The 19,928-nt window shown below is 45.1% G+C and overlaps 1 long non-coding RNA gene across 5 annotated transcripts in view; it reads right to left on the bottom strand.

Moving 5' to 3' along the window:
• LOC118238616 overlaps positions 1-19,928 on the bottom strand; it is a 176,770-nt gene that overhangs the window by 139,448 nt on the left and 17,394 nt on the right. Inside the window, exons 1-2 of one of the 5 annotated variants that reach the window (XR_004769398.1) lie at positions 1,742-3,308; positions 93-173 (exon numbers count right to left, since the gene is read on the bottom strand). The exons of 3 other annotated variants lie outside the window; for them this stretch is intronic. This is a non-coding gene — a long non-coding RNA (uncharacterized LOC118238616). Of the gene's footprint in view, positions 1-92; positions 174-1,741; positions 3,309-18,474; positions 19,910-19,928 lie in introns of those variants that run through there. One more of the 5 variants, XR_004769396.1, reaches the window with a different exon arrangement.

The raw sequence follows: 19,928 nt of genomic DNA, 5'->3' as shown, positions 1-19,928 counted from the left end.
TTTCATTTTCTTTACAGCCAAGTAATATTCCATTTTGTATATGGGTCCAGAGAGCTCTGCACAACCAACTTTTCACACAAATAATCACTTACCAGAATACTGCTTCTTTTCAATGACTCATTAACAAATGACAGTGAAAAGATGACAGCTAATTTAATTTGCTGTGACAGCCACTATAAAATAAAGTAGATGCAAGTTTCACATGAATATGCTGTAATTGTCCTGCCTATAGTGAGTGCTCTTTCTCCAGGTTAAAACCTATGAGTGAAAAGCTGTGTGACAATAAGAATTACCTTAGTCAACTGTAGTCAGTAGGTCAGCAGGCACGGTCAGGCAAGTAAGTAGTGGGGACATTGGAAAGTGCATGCTACCAGCTGTATGCATTACTATAGCTGCTCAAATGACAATGGAAATCTCTCCCTCCCTGCTCCCTGCTCCCTTTCCTCCCCCTCCTTCTTCTTGTCTTTCTTTCTTTCTTCCTCATGCTTCCCCCTTCTCCTCTTTCTCCTTTTCTTCCTCCTCTCTCTCCTCCCCCTCCTCCCTCTCTCTTCTCTATGGTGCTATAAATCAAACACAAGATTTCAAGCATGCCAAACAAGACCTCTGAACTATACCCCTAGCCTCTTTAGTTTAGTTTAGTTTAGTTTAGTTTTCAAAGTTGGGGGTTGAATCCATGGCTTAATTTCCTTTTTTTAGACAACAACAACAACAAAAATGGATCAAATGATATATTTATTATGTTACCATATTTCAATTTAGACTTTAAAGCTTTAAGGATTTTTAATGGTTGCAATGTGTTTATACTTCATCAAAAAATTTAAGAACCCTCTGGGGGAGAGAAATGAACAGAGCAGGTCCAGGCCCAGAGGTGCCTCATTTAAATCAGGAAACCATTGGAAATCACAACAAAAAGTACTATGCAGACACAATTAACGTATGTCTTCATTGTTTAAGGTAAATGATATTTCACAACAAAATGAAGGGGCAAAACAAGATCTTAAATATGTAACAGGAAACTCAACAACAAGGATTTGGACATCAGTATTTTCTAAAACAAAAAACATTCTCCTTCCTCCTATCCATATTGAGTCCCATGGAGTGACACCACTCTAACTTTGTATAAACACTCTTTGAAGGGCGATGAATAAACATTCCAGTGGTGTGGACTTTATAACAGGGTTAGGAGACCAATAGGTTAAGTCAACCTTTGCTCAGTTGGGGCCATGCTGTTGCTGCCTATGAAGTAACAGAGAGCCTGGCCAGCTGCAAAGTCAATAGGTCAAAGCAATTGACCAGTAATGGTGGAGAACAAGCCTGTGCAAGCTGCCCTTTGGCTCCCATGGCCGAGCTTAAACAAATTCAAGACCTGTACTCACTCTGAACTCCTTATTCTTGTGTCAAGCTACAGAGGGGAACAGGGGCATGTCTCTGCACTCAACCTGGAGACTCATTTTCTGGAGACAACAATTACACAAAAACATCCAAGGAGCATAGCTAGTAATCTTGGGAAAGAACACCTTGAGGGAATTAATACTGAGTGGGGTACCTTCTGCCTAGTTTCCTTCTCAAAGTTCTGAGGTCACACCCATTTGCCCTATAGTGACAGGCTCTTGGAAGCTGCTTTTGCTAACAATCACAGACCCTTCTCTTGTGCCAATGAGGTGACAATGCGCAGGGTGAAAGCCTGGCATCTTTGCCTTCATTTTGGAGCTACTTCCTTTACATTGGGTCAGCTGCTTACCTCTGCAATAGGTGTGTCATTCGCTCATGGAGTGTCTACATGGAAGCTGGTCATAACCCATCTTGTTCCCCTTCAAAGTTGAAAGCACACAGAGTAACTGAGGCCTCTTATTACTTTTTATAAATAAATAAAAATAGTTCATCTCTTTATAATGACCCATTTCAGAATCCCCAGAAGGCATCTAAATACCTCTAACAATTATCCTAAATATGAAGTCACCTTGAATCCCATGCACAACAGAGCCTTGAAGGGCAGCCCTCCTCCCCCTTCAAAAGATGCCCATCTCAAACCGGGGAGCAAGAGGATTTCTTGAATTAGAACTGAGACAGTGATCAACCAGACTCAACAAGCCTTGACCATACTGCTAAATCATGCATGCCTTTTCCCCAATGCACCAATTCTTATTCTATCACGACAGTCTCCTGAAGATGAATCTGAGGGTCACTGAACCCCTCTATCTGTTCCTTTTCCAGTGTGGCCTCACTAATTATACACTGATTAAATATCCTCTGTCTGTCTTTCATGGTTACTCCTCTCTTTATTGGGGTTTTGGGATGGGTAGCCAAATTGTCCATTGGTACTCCTGGAGACTGGGCCTTTGTCCTAAATTCTATTACATAGCCTTTCTGATAGAGGGTAGAATAACCTGGGGGCCTCTTTTATCCCTTAGGGGAACCCAGAGCTCCCATTACATTAAAGACAAAATCAGGCGCAATATGATGGGCTTTCTTTCTTCCCTCTCCATATCAGCTGCTTCTTATTCTATAGTCAAATCGGGATGGAGAAAGAAAAAGCAGCGTTGCTATTGAGTCAATAAGCCCCTGATCGGCTGTATGTCTCCACCAGTGATCTGTGTGGTCAGTGCTATCTGCTACATGTTGCTAACGTCACCTACCACCAATGGGGACAGACCACCTTCTACCGAAGCCTGTCTCTGCTTTCCAACCTTAAATAGCTGTGCGGCAAAACTATTTGCTAGGGGGTAAAAGAGGTTTCTTCACTCAAGTTGTTGAAATAGAAAATCACTTAGTTGTCTGCAGTATGAGTGTAAGGCAGAGTTGGGGGTGATGATGCCTATAGGTAGGACCACCCCATAACACAGCTAAAGGCATCAGGTGAAACACATAGCAATCCTCCATGTGGGCTGAACAGTGGGTCACTTGGGCAGCTGGGTGAAACCTGATAGGTAAGTCCTTCCCAGGTAATTCCACATGCTGCCAAGCTAGAGAACTGATTTGAAGAGGTATCGACTCAGGGTGCTTGGGGACCACTGGATTGGAAGGATGGATGAATGGATGGATGGATGGATGGATGGATGGATGGATGGATGTCTAGAATGAAAATTCTCAAGCATGCAAATAACAGTAACTTAGAGACATAGACTAATGACAAAGGCATGGCATCCTTGCTATAAGTATACTCCAGTGTCTGTTTATAGCTGTGATAACAAAAGGCCATGGAAAGCCAATGAAGTCACAGGTGTGTATATATAGTGATACATTATTTATGATTTATTAAAGTTTGCCTGAGTATTCAGAAAGCAAAGTCAGCCACAAGCCATAGAAGCCAGGCACACACCTTTAATCCCAGCAGCCAGAAGCTAGGAGTTGGTGGTTGTAGGGAGCCGTCCCTGCATTCTCCATTACAATGATGGCACCTGCAGGCACTGAATGTAAATTATTGCGCAGGCGCTGGGTAATTTTCCATTCCTTGATCTCTGCCTATTCCGTGGCGTCATATGGCCTGATGAGCTGAAGCCAATCATAGGGTGACACGTCCCAGGCGGCGGCTGCCAGCCTTTATTAGGGGACGGGATTCTTGGCTCGGGGTCTCCGCTCTGGTAAGCTTATGCTCTCCTCTCAAGATGCATTAAAGCTTTACTGCAGAAGGATCCGAATGTCCTGTGTGGTTCTTGCTGGCGAGGCGATAGCGCGGGACATCTGGTGCCGAAACCCGGGAACTTGTTAACATCGCCGGCACTGCGGAGACCCCTCTAACGGGGCGGATTCAGAACTGCAGGGTGGTAAGTTCGGAGAGGTATGCTTTATTCTGACACCTTCTTTTTTGACTTTGCTTTTAATTTGTCACCACTATGGGATGGAAAAGCCTTAATTCTAGTCTTTATTCTTCTTTTGTTCACATTGGTCTTATATTATGCCCACCGTGGCTGGTGTTCCAGTTCGAGACCAAGCTTACCCCAGGTAGCCTCCAGCATAATGGGCTCTTCAAAACAGAGAGACCTAATTAAAAACTGTCTAGAGATTGAGGCTTGCCGTCCCATGGTAGCAGAGAGTCAAAAAACGCTTAAAGAGGTACAGGATAATATATCAGAAACCGAACGAGATGAGAGATTAGGAGCTCAAAAAAGGAAGGACATGTCTAAGGAAAAAGGCCCTCCCCAGGATACAAAAAAAGGGGGAGAGAAAATAGGGAATAACCGGTCACACCCCGGTAAATTTAAGAGAAATAAAGACTCAAAACCTAGCCTCTGCCCTACAATGAAACTAGAGGCCTTGGAGCTGAGCAGCTTAGACTCTGAGATTTTAGACTCTAGCAAGGAAACAGAGCTAGAGCAAGACAGATACCACCCTGATAGATATCGGCTGCCAAAAGTAAAAACAAATATGAGGCCACTGCCTGTTAATCCAGCAGGTGTACTTCCATCAACACCCCCATTATTTGGTACTGACTCCTTTTTACCATTAGAGGAGCGGAGAAAATTACAGATGGCTTTCCCAGTCTTTGATAGGGGAAAAGGCCATGCATGTTATTCAACACTTCTTAGAGGCCTGGAATGCCTGGGGAAAGCCTCATAAACATTGACGCTTGGGGCCATACTGCGGCCAAGCGTCACACCTCAGAACCTAAAAGGCCAAAGGAAATGATAAAATAAAAAGATATCTTAACTGGTCTTTGGAGAGGCCCGGATCCTATTCCCATAAGATCCAGGGGAGCTATATGTGTTTTTCCACAGGATGAAGAGAATCCCCTGTGGATCCCGGAAAGACTCACCCGAAGAGCCCCTTCGGACCTTCAAAAGTCGGAACTCCACCCTCTCCCCGGGAGTTGAGAGCCACTATTATCCAGATTAACTCCTGTCCTTGACGGAGGGATTGTCATCATGGATCGCTTCAGCTGTCTCCTATTTTAAGGAATGGGTGGGGATGGGATTGTTTGGTGCAGCCGTTTGCTGCGGATTGGTGTTGCTTCTCTGGCTGGTCTGTAGGCTCAGGGCTCAAACTAAGAGAGACAAGGTGGTTATCGCCCAAGCGCTTGTAGCTTTGGAACAAGGGGCTTCCACTGATATTTGGCTAACTATGCTTAAGCAATAGGCTGCCGGCCAGACAGCTCTTGCACACCCGGAGCCTAGGCTCATTGCACAGGGTAGAGTGTCTGATTTGAGCAGCCCATGAGGGATGTTGAGCAAGGCATCGCACAGAGAGTTGCCCAGTATGCAGGCTTCTCTGGGAGGCATGTTGTCCTGCATAAGGGTTGCCTGCCCTAGTCTCCCTTTCCCAAAAAACGGCAGAGGACAGGTCGAGAGCGCTTCGGGTCAAGCTAACAGCCTGATGGCGACTCTTGTACACAGTCTTAATGTTTGATTGGGAAGGTACAACCTCTGCCTCTATCCCTCAACATATGGGTGACCTATTTGCTTGTAAAAATATAAAGCCTTATCATTAATTAATAAAAAAAAGGGGGAGATGTAGGGAGCCGTCCCTGCATTCTCCATTACAATGATGGCACCTGCAGGCACTGAATGTAAATTATTGCGCAGGCGCTGGGTAATTTTCCATTCCTTGATCTCTGCCTATTCCGTGGCATCATATGGCCTGATGAGCTGAAGCCAATCATAGGGTGACACGTCCCAGGCGGCGGCTGCCAGCCTTTATTAGGGGACGGGATTCTTGGCTCGGGGTCTCCGCTCTGGTAAGCTTATGCTCTCCTCTCAAGATGCATTAAAGCTTTACTGCAGAAGGATCCGAATGTCCTGTGTGGTTCTTGCTGGCGAGGCGATAGCGCGGGACATCTGGTGCCGAAACCCGGGAACTTGTTAACATCGCCGGCACTGCGGAGACCCCTCTAACGGGGCGGATTCAGAACTGCAGGGTGGTAAGTTCGGAGAGGTATGCTTTATTCTGACACCTTCCTTTTTGACTTTGCTTTTAATTTGTCACCACTATGGGATGGAAAAGCCTTAATTCTAGTCTTTATTCTTCTTTTGTTCACATTGGTCTTATATTATGCCCACCGTGGCTGGTGTTCCAGTTCGAGACCAAGCTTACCCCAGGTAGCCTCCAGCATAATGGGCTCTTCAAAACAGAGAGACCTAATTAAAAACTGTCTAGAGATTGAGGCTTGCCGTCCCATGGTAGCAGAGAGTCAAAAAACGCTTAAAGAGGTACAGGATAATATATCAGAAACCGAACGAGATGAGAGATTAGGAGCTCAAAAAAGGAAGGACATGTCTAAGGAAAAAGGCCCTCCCCAGGATACAAAAAAAGGGGGAGAGAAAATAGGGAATAACCGGTCACACCCCGGTAAATTTAAGAGAAATAAAGACTCAAAACCTAGCCTCTGCCCTACAATGAAACTAGAGGCCTTGGAGCTGAGCAGCTTAGACTCTGAGATTTTAGACTCTAGCAAGGAAACAGAGCTAGAGCAAGACAGATACCACCCTGATAGATATCGGCTGCCAAAAGTAAAAACAAATATGAGGCCACTGCCTGTTAATCCAGCAGGTGTACTTCCATCAACACCCCCATTATTTGGTACTGACTCCTTTTTACCATTAGAGGAGCGGAGAAAATTACAGATGGCTTTCCCAGTCTTTGATAGGGGAAAAGGCCATGCATGTTATTCAACACTTCTTAGAGGCCTGGAATGCCTGGGGAAAGCCTCATAAACATTGACGCTTGGGGCCATACTGCGGCCAAGCGTCACACCTCAGAACCTAAAAGGCCAAAGGAAATGATAAAATAAAAAGATATCTTAACTGGTCTTTGGAGAGGCCCGGATCCTATTCCCATAAGATCCAGGGGAGCTATATGTGTTTTTCCACAGGATGAAGAGAATCCCCTGTGGATCCCGGAAAGACTCACCCGAAGAGCCCCTTCGGACCTTCAAAAGTCGGAACTCCACCCTCTCCCCGGGAGTTGAGAGCCACTATTATCCAGATTAACTCCTGTCCTTGACGGAGGGATTGTCATCATGGATCGCTTCAGCTGTCTCCTATTTTAAGGAATGGGTGGGGATGGGATTGTTTGGTGCAGCCGTTTGCTGCGGATTGGTGTTGCTTCTCTGGCTGGTCTGTAGGCTCAGGGCTCAAACTAAGAGAGACAAGGTGGTTATCGCCCAAGCGCTTGTAGCTTTGGAACAAGGGGCTTCCACTGATATTTGGCTAACTATGCTTAAGCAATAGGCTGCCGGCCAGACAGCTCTTGCACACCCGGAGCCTAGGCTCATTGCACAGGGTAGAGTGTCTGATTTGAGCAGCCCATGAGGGATGTTGAGCAAGGCATCGCACAGAGAGTTGCCCAGTATGCAGGCTTCTCTGGGAGGCATGTTGTCCTGCATAAGGGTTGCCTGCCCTAGTCTCCCTTTCCCAAAAAAACGGCAGAGGACAGGTCGAGAGCGCTTCGGGTCAAGCTAACAGCCTGATGGCGACTCTTGTACACAGTCTTAATGTTTGATTGGGAAGGTACAACCTCTGCCTCTATCCCTCAACATATGGGTGACCTATTTGCTTGTAAAAATATAAAGCCTTATCATTAATTAATAAAAAAAAGGGGGAGATGTAGGGAGCCGTCCCTGCATTCTCCATTACAATGATGGCACCTGCAGGCACTGAATGTAAATTATTGCGCAGGCGCTGGGTAATTTTCCATTCCTTGATCTCTGCCTATTCCGTGGCATCATATGGCCTGATGAGCTGAAGCCAATCATAGGGTGACACGTCCCAGGCGGCGGCTGCCAGCCTTTATTAGGGGACGGGATTCTTGGCTCGGGGTCTCCGCTCTGGTAAGCTTATGCTCTCCTCTCAAGATGCATTAAAGCTTTACTGCAGAAGGATCCGAATGTCCTGTGTGGTTCTTGCTGGCGAGGCGATAGCGCGGGACAGGTGATAAGTACCTTTAATCCTAGGACTCAGTATTAAGAGGTAGATGGATCTCTCTGACTTCAAGGCCACCCATATCTACACAAGATTGAATCAATCTAAAAGAAAATTATAGCTCACACCTTTAATCCCAGGACGCATGAGTGGTATATAAGACTCAGTATCGGGCATTCTCCAGCCACACTGAAGACAGGAGCATCCATCCTCCCGTCACACTGAGGATCTAGCATGTATTCTACAGCCACACTGAGGAAAGGCAGCAGTTTGAGACTTGATAAAGAGTTCTTGGATCAGCCCTTCCAGCTTGAACTAGAGGTGAGAGCTAGTGGCCAGCTGCTTTTGCTTCCCTGATCTTCAGGTTGAACCCCAATTTCTGTCACTGGATCTTTTATTTATCGTGTTACATGTATATTGAGCCCAAGATGGAGCCATCAATACTTGTAGAAATTTGGTTGTGCTTTTTAAATTTAATTTTTAAATCTCTTTTATCATAGATGAATTTTAGATATGCAAAAATAGAATTCGAATATATCCTTTTCCTAGTTTAATCTATGGCTAACATCTTAGATGGGGATGATACACTTATTACGATTTTCTGATTGCTTTTTTTTTTTTTTTTTTTGAGACCGAGTCTAGCGATACAGTCTCCACTGACAGTGAGTTTGCTATTTAGTTCAGGCTAGTCTTGAACTCCTGACCCTCCTTCTTCAACCTCCTGAATGCTGAGATTACAGGTGTGCACCACCATGCATTGCCACTTACCACAGTTACTGAACCAATACTGATGCATTTATATGAACTGAATGTGGTTGCTCAGATTTACTTTGTTTTTACCTTGCATCTACTTTTTAATCCAGGGTCCCGTATTGCAGTGAGTTGTCACCTGTCTTTGGGCTTCTTTTGGCTGTGACACTTTCTCAGTCTTTTCTTGTTTTGGTAGCCTTGGTAATATTGACAACCAGTGAGGTAGCCTGTAGAATTTCCTTCAGTTGGCTTTTCTCTCAGTTATGTTTTGTGAGGAAGACCATAGAGGCCAAGTAACTTCCCATCACATCATAACTGAGGTGCATATAGTTGGTCAACTTGACCGAGGTAGGTCATCGTCAATGTCAACTGGGTTTGGAATCCCTATAGAGATACTCCTACAGGTTGCCTGTGGCTATGTTTCCAGAGAGAGAGGCTTGACTGGAGAGGGTAGACCTATCCCCAGTGTGGGTGATTCCATCCCACAGGCTGGATGCCAGATTGAAAGAAAAGAAGCAGCCTATGGAGCAGTGTTCAGCTCCCTGCTTCCTGGCCATAGGTGCTCTGTGACCAGCTGCCTCATGATCCTGATGTTACAGCTAAAGCCTCTCTCAAGACCACACTTTCCCCACTATGATGGACTCTGCCATCACACAAGTCCAAAAAACAAAAACAAAAACAACAACAACAACAAAAAAAAAAACAAAAACACCTTCCTCCTTCAGTTGTCAGATACTTTTTGTCACAATGTGAGGAAAGAACTCAGGCACACTTTTAAACTCAGAACCCTTTTAAAAGGCCCATTTAACTTACTTTAGAACTTCATCAAATTCCATGGCCACATCTATCTTATTCAATGAAACCCTAGTGGAAAGAGACCTATGCTCAGAACTCATGAGCCTTCAATGAGCAATAGCACAGCCCAGCCCCAGGCCTACACAGAGACAGCACAGACTCCGGCTGACATTTTCTTTTTCACTCCTTGTTGTACCACACACTTCAGATTCGATGTCAGCATATGTAAGTGTGGATAATATATCTCTTTTATAAATAGTGTCAGGTTGAAGGACATCTCTGTCAAGACCTCTGGGAATCAGATCCTGGGGCTGAGGTTGTGTGCAGGGTGTCTGCTGAGATGTTGGAACTGTTAAGACCAAGACTGACAAGGCAGGACACAAACAGGACAGAAGGAGAAGCCCAGTCACAGTCCACGCACAGACCTCATCCTATCTTGTGGAAGTTCTGGATCCAGGAGATTCCTGGGAGATAACTATGAGGAGAGTTAAGCGGGCTAGGCCTTCACACATCTGCACTGACCAGTCCTTAAATGAAGGCTGTGTGCAGGGAAGACATTAATTTGGATAAAGCAGCTTGTTTGAAACACAGGAAGCTCTGAGAGTGGGAGGCTCCAGTAAAGTCTTTGTTGACAACATTCCCAGCACTAAGAAGAACAAATCTGAGCCTAATTCCCGGTGATGTCCTATACAGCATCCCCCATTACTTGCTTGCAAAGATAAAAATCTATTTGTCAACATTTTTTTGAGCACCCAATGGATTAAGCAGATAAAAGTTAACTAAGTTGGCTCCCTGAATTACCTTCCCAGCAGGAAATAAACATAGAGGGCAGTCAAAGTTTAAGGCAGAAAAATCAGCAGTGAGCCCTAGGAAGGATTGTGCAAGACAGCATTGGGCAATGCACTCCCGGGTTTCATGTAAGAAAGAGCTGATACGTGCTGTCTCTTCTTGGGGAAACAGGCCCTGGGCGGAGTTGTGAAACAGACAAAGTGGGGCCGTTTCCTCTTTCTTTCAGCACTCAGCCAAGGGCCTGACTCTTCAAAGGGCAGTTTGGTTTAGTGATCCCGGGCTGCTCTGAGGGTAACAGCACGAAGAAAACAGGACTCAGGTTAGCTGACAGGCCCTTCCCTCAGGAGGAATGACTGCAAGGCCTAACAATGTACCCAAGCAGAGATACTGATGGCTCATACCTCTGATCTACAGCCAACAGGGGAGTCTGCGCCTGCTTTCCACTCCCATGGAAGCCTATAGTCTCCACGTCAGGGCCAGCTTCTCCCTCCCATCTATGTTTACCTACTGAAACAAATTGCCCTAAACTGGGTGGCATAAAAATGACCGTAGTGGATTCTTTCATAGCCTTGGACGTATCCCATATCCTCTCTTGACTCCAGTTGGTGCAAGGAATCCTTGGCATTCCTTGGCTTATGAATATAATCTCTGCCCCAGACACCTCATGGCTTTGTCTTATGTCCATGTAACTTCCTCTCTTTTTCCATTTTTTTTTTTGACTTTTTTGTTTTGTGTGTGTGGTATATGTGTACATTCGTGTTTTTTTCACTTTTTGTGGAGAATGTTATGCATGTGCACATGCATGCATACATGTGAGCATTCAGGTAGCTATGGAGACCAGAGGTTAAGTCAGGTGTCCTCCATCACTCCCCTCCTTATTTCTTGAGACAAAGTCTCCCACTCAATGCGGACCTCGCTGATGTAGCTAAACTGACAGGCCTCAGGGATCCTCTTGTCTCCACTCTCCCACAACCCCCTGCGCTGGGGGTCACAGGAACATGCCACCAAACCTGGCTTTTCATGTGGTTTCTGAGGATCTGAACTCAAGCATTTCACCAGCTGAACCATCTCTCCAACCCCTTTTCCTCTCTTCTTCTGAACAGTAATCTTGTCAATCGAGCCTCAGCCTATTCTGGAATGACATCACCTTAAATTAGTTACAACTGCAAAGACCCTATTTCCAAATATGGTCATCTTTGCAGGTACTAGGTATCAATTGTTGAAAGCATATTTCAACTCATAATGCCGTTGCTAAGGTTACTAAGGTGCCTGTTGCTAACCACAACTAAAGTTGGGATGCCCACTCTCATTAATTAATGTATGCTAACGAAAGACATCTTGACAATTTCCTTAGATCCTCTCATCAGAAGACTGTCTCTATCCTTGAAAACAAAAAATACACAGAGAAAAATGGGAACCATGTGGGAGGTTTTGCAATGCCTTCTGTAAACAGACACTGAGGATAATTTCCTCACATGTAAAGAGTGAGGGGAGCTGAGGAGACAAAACGAAGTTCCCAACTTCACTAAGACCAAATCCACTGTCGAATGGCATTTATTAAAGGAATTATGTTGCTAATGTGCCAAGATTTAAATTTGACCTGGATCTATTATTTCTAGATTATATTCCACTGGTCTTGTCAGAGGCCATGCAAAACGCACCCAGCTACTGGATAAAGAAAGGCAGGTGTCTCCCTATGGTATTGGGTTGAGGAGGGCTCTGCATGGATGGAGACACACATCCTCTTCTAGCCAACATGACTTTCAGATCACCGTGTATTATGGTCTCAGACAGCAATGATGATGAGCTACTGTGAAACTCCAGTCATCCATGTGTTGACAACAGTCACTGTGAGGCACTAGGGGCTGCTGAGGGGGAGATGGAAATTGCAGAAAATTTTTTTTCTTTCTGGGAGAAAAGGAAAAAAGAAACAGATTTTGTGAAAGCCCCTATGTAATTTTAGGCTGGGGTAACTGCTTTCTTAAAAGGTCTTTGAAGGAAGAAAGAAAATGGGTAAGAAGGAGAGGGAGGCTCTGTTCTAAAACCAACAATGGTTGTGGGAATCCTAGGAATGAACCTATTAGCACCAAGAGATCCCGCAAGTGATAGGATGCTGCCCAGGTGTGATGAGGCTTGTAACTGTCTTGAAAAGGAATAACAGAACAAAACAAAGTCCACGGGGAGACATTGAGCAGCCAGCCAGCTGTGCACTGCTCCTGCTCACAAACCTCCTGCAGGTTAACTAGACTTGTGTCTCACTCCAACTCCCATAAAATGGAAATGAGCTCACTTTTTCTTGAAGCAGTGGTGGGTCATGTGTAGAGTACAAGTCTCAGTTCCAATACTGCTCAGACCAAGGAATTACCAAGTGTCTCAGAACCTGGTTCCTCCATTTTTAAGATGAAACATCTGTTCTTTAGGGTTTCTGGAGGTACCATGTGTGACAGAATATGCAGAATGTTTGCAATATCTGATGTTAGATATGTAATTTCCTGCCCCCACTGTGTGTGTTGGGGGGGCAGTAAATTGCCTCAGAAGTGGAGATACCTGTAGCTCTTAGGTCTTTGATTCTTCTCAGTGGTATGTCTACCTCCTGGATGCAGGCTTCACCCAGCACCACTGACCTTGTGCATCTGAGGACTTTTGAGTAGACCGGTTAAATTAAATGTGTGTGTGTGTGTGTGTGTGTGTGTGTGTGTGTGTGTGGTGGTGGTGGTGGGGGTCCTCATCCAGGGGTGCTGGATTCCTCTTGTGACTGATAAAACTGTAGCATGATTCCAGAAGTGACAGAATGAAATGTGACAAGACCACAACAATGGAGCTTAACACTGGATACGAAAGTGACTACAAAGCAGACGAACACATGAAGGAAGAGGAGAGGTGCCTTCCACTCTCGTCTATGCAGAATTCCTCTTGGAGGGGTTTCTCAGGGTTGAGACAGAGTAAAAGGGAACTCAGATCTCCAAGGAGAGGCAGGATGCAGGCGTCCTCACACAAGGCACTGCTTACCAAAATAGTTAAGCTCAACTCAGCTCTTTTCAGGGATATTTGAGTCCAAAGAAATCAAGAAAAGAGGTTGTGCATCTGGGTGCTGACAATGACCTTTGAGGAGTCTTCTCTACTTCTGGTTTGAATTCCCCTAAAGGCCCATCCTTTTCACCTAAAAGATCTATTCTATAGCCCAATTTAAAGACTTCTAGACAAATAGTTCATGGAAGCCAAGGCCTCCACAACAGGTCAGGACAAGTGCAGGCACATAACCTGACTAAATACCTCTTTCAACCTCAGAAAGCAAGTGAGTGTTAGCAGGCCTTCTCTCTCCTGCTGCAGGCAGCCTTTCCTCACCCACACAGACACACGGGGACTGCAAACTGACCTTTACCCCTACTCTGGCCCTGACATGTTTACTTTGGGCAATCATTCTCTGTCTTGGCTATTGGTGGTTTAAAAATTAGCTGTAAAAAAACCCTAACACCAGGCCTCCCTTACCAGCCTTGTCCAACCTTATGACATTGCAAAATGGCATCACCGTCTACAGAGTTCACAAGCATGAACCAGGCAGTCAAGTCTCCCCCTGACCCAAAAAAACTAAAAACACACACAAAAAAACCTTATGATGTTTTTAAGTTTACAATGTTGTTTTAAGCCATACTTATAGCTATTATCAGCAGCATGCAGGAGAGTCTAGCCAGACTCTGGTGGGGGGGGGGGTTGGGAACAGGTGTTTTTTTAAAAAAAAAACAAAACTGTAATTTTAATAGTGTGTGTGTGTGTGTGTGTGTGTGTGTGTGTGTGTGTACTTGTGAATGTGGGTGTCCATGGAGGCCAGACAATGACATCAATCAGATCCTCTAGAGCTAGAGTTATAGGCAGTTGTGAGCCACCAGATGAGGGTGCTGGAAACCAAAGTAAGATGCTCTGAAGAGCAATCATCCTCTAACCTCTGGGCTGTATCTGTATCCCCAGTATAGGCACCTGAAGAAACTCTCAGATTATTAAATGGTCAGTCAAGGTTGAGATCCACTGACTTAAAGAGTAAATTGGAGCATAATGGCCAAGAATAGGATAGTGAACTCCACCTTGATATTCAGTCTTTGAGATTGTCATTGACAATTCCTGGAACACCTGGTTTGGGAACCATAGTGGCTGGATTAGTTAACTAGAGCCAGCATAACAAAACGACACAGGCTAGGTGGCTTCAGTTACAAAGTTCTCTTTCTTAAAATTCTGAGGGCTAGAAATTTCAGAATCAAGGAGCCAGAATGGTTGGGTTCAGGTGAGGGCTCATTTCCTGGCTTATAGATGGCCATTTTCTTACCGTGACCTTCTCTCTTCATTTCAGGAACGTGTGTGTGTGTGTGTGTGTGTGTGTGTGTGTGTGTGTGTGTGTGTGTGAGAGAGAGAGAGAGAGAGAGAGAGAGAGAGAGAGAGAGAGAGAGGGAAGGAAAGAAAGAAAGAAAGAAAGAAAGAAAGAAAGAAAGAAAGAAAGAAAGAACTATCGAGTGTGCTCGACATCTCTTTTAACCTAAGCTACTTCCTTAGAGCCACAACTGGGACTGTGGTTTCAGCATATGAATTTTGGGAAGACACAAACATTGATGGCCAATAACAATGATCATGGTCCTGACAGAAAGCCCAACAGTTAAAGATTCCCTGGTGCCACATGTCCTTGTCCCTACCACGGGTTCATAGATGAACAACACTGCTGTTCCTTGGGAGCTTGTTAGAAATGCAGAACAATGGGCTGCAACACAGTCATGTTCCTCCACAGCAGCTCCTGATTTAAATAAGAGCACCCACCTCAGGGCCGGCATGTGAACCAATGTAGGAGAAATGCCATTGACAGACCTTCCCCAACCCCAGTTTCCTCCTCCTGTGGATGGAAGGGAATAAACTTTCTAGCCATTGACTTTAAGGACACAAGATGAAAGTCTCTGACTATGTCCCCATCATGAACACTTACTTTGGTGTCTTTCCACTCTCCCTGTCCTTTAGCCTTCAAAGATTTACCTCATGAAACAAAGGAAGCATTAACCCTGGGCCAGCTGCAATAAGCAAAGTGATAAGTCTTATCTAAGGGAGCAAGCCAATCAAGCTGGTTGAGCAAGAGAATGGGGCCTTAGGGCCATAGAGCTAGGAAGGTGTGAAAGGATGAGGGTGGGGCAGCTCTAGTGAAACAGCTCCCTTGGTCCAAGACCAGACCACAACAAAGGGAACAGCTGGCGCTGGGGCTGGACAGCTAGGGCTTTTGAAATGAGGGTTGAAGTTAATAGAACAGGGCTGAGGAGCTTTTCTTATCTGTCTTGTCACAAGATTTCCTGGAAAAGGTGCCAAGCAGATTAAATTTCTTCAGCAATTAATTTTTTTTTGTCAACAATAAGAGATGGGAGAATCTTGGACGGTTAGCATTGATGTCATTTGAGAGTCATCAAGAATGACCAATTGCTAAAACCCCTCCATCTTGGACACACATACACACACACACACACACACACACACACACACACACACACACACACACATATATATATATATATAGAGAGAGAGAGAGAGATGTAGATACAGATATGAAGCTTTGCTTTCCGCTGGTGCTGTTTAAAGGCTTCTTTCTTCTTTCCTGGGAATTTTTGAGCATGGTGAAGGATGATGACCCCATCAAGGCAACTAAGAACTGTAGGGTTGTCCCCTGTGATGAGATGAGGAACGGAAGTGTCTCACATTTCTTGAAGGAAGGTCTGTGTGAGACACAGGGAGGTTGGAACTTCCCATCCATGAAACTGACCCGTCATCGAATGCTGCCCACAGTCCCCCAACCACACCAGCTTCTGTACTTGGGCTTCCGTGCGATCCTCCAACCTGAACATCAGCATCTGCATCTTTGGAGGACTGGATTCCAGCCTGGGTTTGCTCTGGGGTCAGCCTGCCCAGATTTTTTACAGCCAATTCTGCTCCCTGTTTCCCCTCCACACTCTCCATACCCATACAAGTTTGGGTCACACCCAATTAGAGACAGTTCTTATAGACTCAAATGACTGGGTTTTTCCTTTTACCCATCTGCTACTGGTTTGGGTTTGTCCTACCTCCCCAGAAAATAGTCTTTTTATAAATTGTTTTTGTTACTTTGAAATAGGATCACATAAAGTCCAGGCTAGCCTCCAACTCTCTGTATAGCCCACACTGGTCTTGAACTACTAATTCTCCCACATGGTTCCCAACAGAGAAAGCCAGAGACATTTTGCAGCAGATTTTAAAAGGGGCAGATTTAAAGGTGGGAGCAGAATCACCATGGCAACCTTGGCCCATTGTTACTCTGCTGGTTCATGGGGATGGTACAAGGAAACAGCCAGGTGCCTGCTGCTGCAGCTCTCAGACGCTGGCCAGAGTGTCATAATGAGAGGCTTCCAGCCAGAACCGGAAACAGTGAGGTGGACAGAGATTCCAGGCTGTCCTGCTCTCTCTAGCACGCACCATATCTTGTCACCTTGCCCCACTACCCTGCTGTCATTAGACTCTAACACCAGATGCCCACAGGAGGCAAAAGCCAAGTCCCCAGAACAAACCCCTTAGTCTATGTCACCCTGGCAGTTCTGTTTCTGAGTTTGAATCTCAGCTGATAGGACTTAGAGTCAGGGTAAGAAAGAAGGTAACGGTGAACTTCTGATGAACTTGAAGAAGCCAGGGCTGGGTGGTGGTGCCCCACACACCTTTAATTCCGGCACTCAGGAGGCAGAGGCAAGAGAATCTCTAGGTTCAGGCCACCCTGATCTACAAGCTAGTTCCAGGACCAGGACAGTTAGGACTACACAGGGAAACCCTGTCTTAAACCTCCCCAACTCCAGAAAGAAAAAAAAGAAATAGGAAGAAACCAGGGCTGGAAAGATGGCTCAGCCCTAAAGACCATAAGAGTATAGACAGTTCTTACAGAAGCCCCAAGCTTGCATCTCAGCACCCACATCTGGATGCTCACAACCACCTGTAACTCTAGCTCCAGAGGATCCAATACCTCTGGCCTCTGCAGATATCGGTACTTCTGTACCAAAGCACGCGCGCACACACACACACACACTTATAGATCATGAACAATCAAAGAAATAAGAGTCACTAGATGCAAGTATGGGTTTATTGAAAATAATTTTTGTCTAATTAGTTTGGTTTAGGGTACTGTTTCTAAAATGGTAGTTATGTCAGAGGAAGGAAGTAGTAACTATTAGCTTAATGACTAAAAGAAATAAACCAAATTTCTCTTTTGTCTTTGTGGAATAATGAGATTAGAGATCCCAAAGCAGAAACATGTAGCCCAACTTAAAAAGAAATCGAAGCTGCTCAACCCAACACCTATCGCTTCCCCTCTCGGAAACAGAACTGCAGTGGATCCAAGGCTTCCCAAAAGGAAGAGAGTCCCTTTAGCGCTGTCCTTTTATCCATCTACTCCTGGTTTGGGGTGTACTTGCTGGAGCTCCAGAAGCCATATGGAGCCACTGGCTACCTTAGGAATGAAAGCCACAAGCAGCAGAGTTAGAATATAAAAATAATTAAAAACCACCAGGTGGTGGCAGCACACGCTTTTGATCCCAGAACTCGAGAGGCGGGCAGATCTCTGAGTTCGAGGCCAGCCTGGTTTACAAAGCAAGTTCCAGGACAGCCAGGGCTGTCTCTGTTACACAGAGAAACCCCATCTCAGAAAAAGAAAGAAAGAAAAAGAAAAAGAATAATAATTAATAATAATAAATAAAATAAAAACCAAGGAAAGCTTGAGTACTTAACATTTGTTGCTGCAATACTAGCTCTGTACTAATATTTAAAAAGTTTGCCTTAAATGAGAAGAAACTAAATGTTTATCTTATTTGTTTTCTTTCTCTGTTATACAAATAAACCAAACCCTGATGATGAAAGCACACTGTTATTTTTAAATGTGAACATGTGTCACAATTCAGAATGGTTTTAGGGTTGGTTAATAGTGTCATCCATTCACTCCTTAGATGGCTGTCTCTCTTATTTATCTATAGATAAAAAAAAAAAAAGTGTGTAGCAGCCAAGCATGGTGGCTCCAGCCTGCGATCCCAGCATTGAGGAGGCCAAAGCTGGAAGGTTGAAAGTTTGAGGCCAGCCTTGGCTACATAGTAAGTACTTTCTCTTGTTCTTTTTGGTTTTATTGAGATAGGGTCTCATATAGTCCAGGCTGGCCCTGAACTCATATGCAGCTAAGGGTAACCTTGAACTCCTGATCCTCCTCCCCCTACTCCAGACCCTCTACCCCCAGTGCTGGAATTACAGGCATGTCTCAGAGTATAGTTTCAACATGTGTTTATTCTTCTCCCTTCTGACCCTTGGGTAGTGGTGTGCACTAGTTCTGTGATTTCTTTTTTTCAAATCTGGACATATCTGATAACTTTCCCCATCTCCTTTTAAGCTAGCTGGTGCTCTGCCATAAGACTGGACTGATCCGAAGCTCCCGGGCAGGGCACTCAATGGCCAGTTGTAACAGCATTTACAGGACACTGCTCACCAGAAGCTGTAGTCTGAGATGGGCTGGGGAAAAGGAGAGGGGTAGCATTGACTGTAACTTGACCTTTTAACTCCTTCAGCTGACAGGCTGGCCGAAGGGGAACCATGGCAGAGAATCTTTCAGGATGGTTAGGGATGCTGGTTTCTGTTTGTATGCTGTGTATTCCACCTTGAACATGTAGAGGACATCTTCAGAAGGAGGAAGGTAGATCCTGAGCATGAAGTGAGCAGGCAGGAGTAGCTAGAGCCCCAGGGAGGTGTTAGCTGGTCCAACTAGGCTTCTTTAAAGAACTGAGACATGAACAATGACTGCATGAGTGGGGTCTGACTGATAGGCTTCAGGAGAGGTGGAACACACTTGGGGCATCACAGCAGGAGTAAGGGTTCATAGCTGAGGGGGATGGAGATTTATCCTAGTATGTATGTCCCGAGAGGAGGAACCACAAGGAGGTAAGTCCTGAGTCATCTGACTTTGATTTTTAGTCGTGGTGTCCACCATAGAGATGATAATGACAAGATGTTCTAAAATGTGTGTGCCACACTAATGTTTCCTAAGTTACTAAAGTCTAAAGCTACTCTCGGTGGCCTTCCCAATGTAAGTAAGCCTGAGTCTTTTGGAAGTTTACACCCCACACTGCCTAAGTCCCACCGGCCTTCTTCTAGACTCTGGAGTTAGTGATGATAGCAGGGAGGTACAAAGTATGGGGCATGCAGAAAGGGTCTAGGATGTAATCCTCAGTCAGCTGACCACATGCAATCAGAGCTGAGGATATGTGTGTGGGACTTTGACCCGTTGGCACGCATACAAAAGCGTGAGGCTGGGTTCAGTAAGGGCTGTCCACGTTTTGAGCCTTCATCTTGCCTGCCATCTAGCAAATGGACTTGATGTGGGGTTTTACTGCTGCAGGTACAAGATAAGAGATACCTAGATCAGAGGCAAAGGCCACACTAGCAGTCTTGCTGAACAAGACTAGGTGAGACTAGGAGGGCGAATGCTGCCATGGTGGCTGTGTGTCATTGGCTAGGGAGCCACAAGACAAAACTTTCAAACTTACAACAGAGGTCTGAGTAAATTTGTCCAGCTTTTGCTCCAGAGAAAAAGATGATGACGATGCTGTTGGTGATGAAGTTTCACTTTTAATCTGGAAACAAATCTGCTGTCTCCACTGCTGTCCTCCATAGCTGCTCATTATCCATATATTTTTGAAGACAGTAACCTGGGATAAAAGCTATCAT

This window comes from Cricetulus griseus, chromosome 3 (assembly GCF_003668045.3).
Source record: "Cricetulus griseus strain 17A/GY chromosome 3, alternate assembly CriGri-PICRH-1.0, whole genome shotgun sequence".
Classification (NCBI taxonomy): Eukaryota; Metazoa; Chordata; class Mammalia; order Rodentia; family Cricetidae; genus Cricetulus; species Cricetulus griseus.
The sequence above is the reverse complement of the archived record's forward strand: the minus strand, read 5'-3'. Positions and strand labels throughout refer to the sequence as shown.